This window comes from Conger conger, chromosome 13 (assembly GCF_963514075.1).
Source record: "Conger conger chromosome 13, fConCon1.1, whole genome shotgun sequence".
Lineage (NCBI taxonomy): Eukaryota > Metazoa > Chordata > Actinopteri > Anguilliformes > Congridae > Conger > Conger conger.
The window spans coordinates 13,933,296-13,938,532 of record NC_083772.1 but is presented as its reverse complement, the minus strand read 5'-3'; positions in this window follow the sequence as shown (position 1 = coordinate 13,938,532).

The following is a 5,237-nucleotide window of genomic DNA, read 5'->3' as shown; positions in this document are numbered from 1 at the left end:
CCCCGCTTCTCTCGCATCCCCCTCCAAATCTGAGCATCCCTTTCCGAATCTCTCTGGGCAAGAAATCTCTGCGCCTGGAGCATTATGGGTCTCGTAGTTTTTACTGTGGGCCGCCATTCTCTAAAAATCGCCTTGGACAGAGGGCTACACTTTTTAAATAAAACGTTTAAATGTAAATGTCTATACTTTGCTGCGTTCATAACAATTGAGACAACTGTAATATGATAACAAACGAATTAAATATTAACTTTAAGTTTAAGTTAACTTTCATTGCATGATCAAGTCCGTTGCCTCACAGCAAGGAGGTCCTGGGTTCGAATCCCCGTCGGCCGGGGCCTCTCTGTGCGGAGTTTGCATGTTCTCCCCGTGTCTGCGTGGGTTTCCGCCGGGTACTCCGGTTTCCTCCCTCAGTCCAAAGACATGCAGGTTAGGCTGATTGGAGAGTCTAAATTGCCTGTAGGTATGAGTGTATGAGTGTGTGAGTGAATGGTGTGTGTGCCCTGCGATGGACTGGCGACCTGTCCAGGGTGTATTCCTGCCTTTCGCCCAATGTATGCTGGGATAGACTCCAGCCCCCCTGCGACCCTGATCAGGATAAGCGGGTTCAGATGATGGGTGGATGGGATGGATGGATGGATCAAGTCCGTTTTTTTGAGTGCAATGTGTTGAGTGGGCTAAATTCATTACCAGATTGTGAATTGTCCAAGATAATTATATTCAGTGATGAGTTTACAGGGTGGATTTAGGCATTGATGAACAATTCCAGATTGTATATGTAAAGAAATTAGAGTACACTTCATCATGAGGCACACACACATACTGTTTTATTTCATTCACAAAGTAAATGGTTGAGAATGACATCACTTACTAACTAGGGCTCTAGAATGAACAAGAGAGAAAGGCAAAAGTCCTTTCAGACAACAGTCAACTTTAATCCTGTTCTCTCTGAGGAATCAGTGGGATGAAAAAGGAGAGCTGGGAGGAAAGACATCTTGTAGCCTCGCAGCATCAAAAAGTTTAGCCAAGCATTTTCTTCAGCTCTTCCATTGACTTGACAGGGGACGAAACTGAGGACTGGAAGGAAATCCATCTCTCCCCCCCATGACTCGTGCGAATGGTACAGCCTGTCCTATCACTACACAGGTGGGCCATCTCAGTATGTGCAGCTTGTTGGGGGGTATGTCAGGCAGGTGGGTCCAGCGTCCTTGTATAAGGGGGGAAGTGGGAGGGGCAGGGTGGAGGATGTAGGCTCTGTTATGGCCTGGAGGGACAGGTCTGCAGCGAGAGAGAAGAGAAAGAAGGGATGAGAGGGGGATGAGAGGGGAGAAAGAGGCGGATAGATACTCGGCAGCAATTGAGATTTTTTGTGTTTTGTTTCCTCAATAATTTTACTATATATACAGTTTTGCCTATGGGATATACTGACACTATGCATATTTTCAAATATAACTAATAAAATCAATCAGTCACTCAATCAATCAATCAATCAATAGCCAGGGGGAGATGGGTAGGGAAAATGATGGGTGGAGTTGGACTGTGTGATAGACAGAGTGGACACTCTGTGACCACTTTATTATGTATTTATTAGACTTTCTTTTTTTTACTTAGTGGACTTCTTCTGTTACTGTAGCACATCCACTTCAAGGTTTGATGTGTTGCGTGTTCAGAGATGCTCTTCTGCACACTATTGTTGTAACACATGGTTATTCGAGTTACTGCCACCTTCCTGTCAGCCTGAACCAGTTCTGCTCTGACCTCTCTCATTAACAAGATGTTTTAACCCACAGAAGTGCAACTCATTAGAAGTTTTATGTTGCTTGCACCATTCCTTGTTAACGCTAGAGACTGTTGTGCGTGAAAATCCCAGGAGATCCGCAGTTTCTGAGATACTCAAACCACCCTGTCTGGCGCCAACAATCATTCCAAACTCAAAGTCGCTTAGATCACTTTTTTTCCCCATTCTGATATTTGGTCTGAGCAACAACAGAGGACAGAGGGCTACACTTTTTAAATAAAACGTTTAAATGTAAATGTTTATACTTTGTTGTGTTCATAACAATTGAGACAACTGTAATATGATAACAAACAAATGAAATATTAACTTTAAGTTAACTTTCATTGCGTGATCAAGTCCGTTTTTTTGAGTGCAATGTGTTGAGTGGGCTGAATTCATTACCAGATTGTGAATTGTCCAAGAGAATTATATTCAGTGATGAGTTTACAGGGTGGATTTAGGCATTGACCAACAATTCCAGATTGTATATGTAAAGAGATTAGAGTACACTTCAACTCAAAGTCGCTTAGATCACTTTTTTTCCCCATTCTGATATTTGGTCTGAGCAACAACAGCACTTCTTGAACATGTCAACATGCTTTTATGGATTGCTTTGCTGCCAGTCATTTACTTTTGAAAGTGGCCTCAGGCCACTTGATGCCGCTATTTTTGGTTAGTCCTTCAAATGTTGATTAATGTCTAGAATTCATAGTACATATGCATTGATATGTGTTGTAATTAATTATGAATAATTGGTTATCGGCAGGGGGAGTGTCATGGGGATGGTGCAAGTTTTGTGTATAATGACTGTACTACCTAGAACAAAATTGTGAAAGTTTCAGAATTGTGCTGGTGGGTCCCTGTATCCCTGTAGACTGTAAAGACCTTGGATAGACTGACTGTTGTGATTGTGAAGGGGTAGGTAGATGGGTCCTGAGGGGAGGAGGGAGTGGGGATACTAAGTGTGCATTTATGTGTGTGTGGGTGTATGTATGTATGTATGTATGTATGTAATTTAGCATTTTGTATTTTCTGTTTTTTGTGTTTGTGCAGGGAACAAAATGATCACAAAAATATATATAATTTAGCTTTCATAATCTGCATGTCCTAATGCCAAATTCAGAGTAGAAAAATAGTTTTTAAGCTTTTAAAAACAAGATGTCAAGGTGAAAGTAACATATGCATTGTTTGGAGGTTAAACAGCATATCACTGGTCATTAGACACCATACAATCACGACCATTCGCAACCAATTTAATGTCATGGCTTTCATGATTTCATGATGTCAAATTCAACTAAAAATATATCATTTTAAACGTTTAAAACGTAAGATGACAACTGCATGAGCTCCATTCATAGCTACATGTTAATGTGTTTGCTTTCATGGTCTGTATGTCTTAATGTCAAGAGTAAATGTTCGGACCAAAAATATAGTTCAAAAGGCTAGCTCAGTGTCGGTATTCTCCCAGCCTCACATAACTACCAATCTCGCTATGAAACTTTGAAAACGTTTTTTCTCAAAAACATGGTTTGGTGGCACTCAATACAATTGATTTTGATAGAGCATGGTCACCTATCTTTTTGCGGACTTGGGGCATTGCTTTTTTAAAGTGGTTGTTATTGTGATGGACGATACAAATGCTTATCTACCTCCTCTTCCTCCTCCCAATATTAGAATTAAAAATATTATCCTAAGATTGTTGTGATTTTCATTGAATCAAATATTTCACATCTGGTTTTCCACGTGCAGGAGCGTCACTCACTTGAAAGCTGTCTTTTTTGCTGCCGTTGTTCTTCGGTGCTGTTGATCTCGCGTTTTCCCGCACGTGGCCGACATACAGGGACGGTCAGAGGTAGAGACCTGCCACCGCACGCCCTGACAACTCAGCGGCGCAGTTGCGCGTCACCGGGACAACAACAGACGCACGATTACTAAACATTACACGGAACCCAAACGATATCTATCTGGGCGCGTAAGAAAAAATGTGCTGACATACAGTATACGTGTTAGTGTTCTAACTTTATCTGTTGATACTTTATCTGTCATGGGCCATATTCTATGTTTCCCGTGTTAAAGGTTTTCTTGACAGAGTTCAATGATAAAAGCGTCTCGATCGTCTGGAAACAATGTTAAGAGTTCATATTATCGTTTTATTTTATTGTTTTTTATTTGCCAGTTTCAGCAGGAGGCTTCCATCGTGGCATATATATTATGTTGCAAAGTGCAAAAATAAAACTGATTGCAGTCCATTGGGGCTAAGGGAATAATAAAAGACCCTGATAAGGAAACTATGCGGTTGCTATATCAGATTCAGTTTAGACCTGTGGGACGAGAGGGCAAATATTTTTCATGCTGATCTGTTGCGTGTGAAGGTGGCAATGACAGATATTTGCATAATGAGTGGGCTCTTTTAAAAAAAAAAAAATCACGTGCATTCTTCATAGGCCTATAGAGTATATATACACTCACAGAGCACTCTATTATGTATTTATTAGACATATTTTTTAGACTTCTACTGCTGTAGCTAATCCACTTAAAGTTATAACGCATTGTGTTTTCAGAGATGCTCTTCTGCATACCACAGTTGTAATGCGTGGTTATTTGCGTTACTTTCACCTTCCTGTCAGCTTTGACCAGTCTGGCCATTCTTTTAGTTTTTGTTTGTTTTTTGCACCATTCCTTGCAAAATCCCAGGAGTTCAGCAGTTTCTGAGATACTCAAACCACCCTGTCTGCCACCAACAATCATTCCACAGTCAAAGTCACTTACTTTTCCCCATTCTGATGGTTGATGTGAACATTAACTGAAGCTCCTGACCTGTATCTACATGATTGTATGCATTGCACTGCTGCCACACAAATGGCTTGAATAAGTAGGTGAAATAAAGTAAAAATATTCCTAATATTTGTGGATAATAAATAAAGTGCTCAGTGAGTGTATATATAGACAGATGAATAATATTAGGAGAAGGGCCTACAGCCCCACACGCAGCCAGATATGTTGTCACATGCCACAGGATGAGAGACAAAAGAGGATACTCTATGCATTGAGTATATATTTGATGAAATTTGATTAATTCTTTTCATTTATTTACAATTGCCATTTTGTTTACCTATTATAAAAATATATTTATTATTATTATTATTATTATTATTATTATTTTTATTATTATTATTATTATTATTATTATTATTATTTTACTTGTTCATATTCAAAGAAATCTAATATAATTGTTATGGTCTTCACACCTTACTGTAATTGGGTTTTTTTTTTACTATGTCAATATGTTTGTTTCTTTTACATCAGTGAGTGTTCACACTTGCTGCATGTTGTATATGTGGTTTCCATGCTTCTGTATGAATAGTATACACAGGACATAGTATTGTAGGTGTTGCTTCAGGACTGTGACTGTAGTTGTCCTGCCAATGAAGTAAATTGAAATTGAGTGAACATGACCACTTCC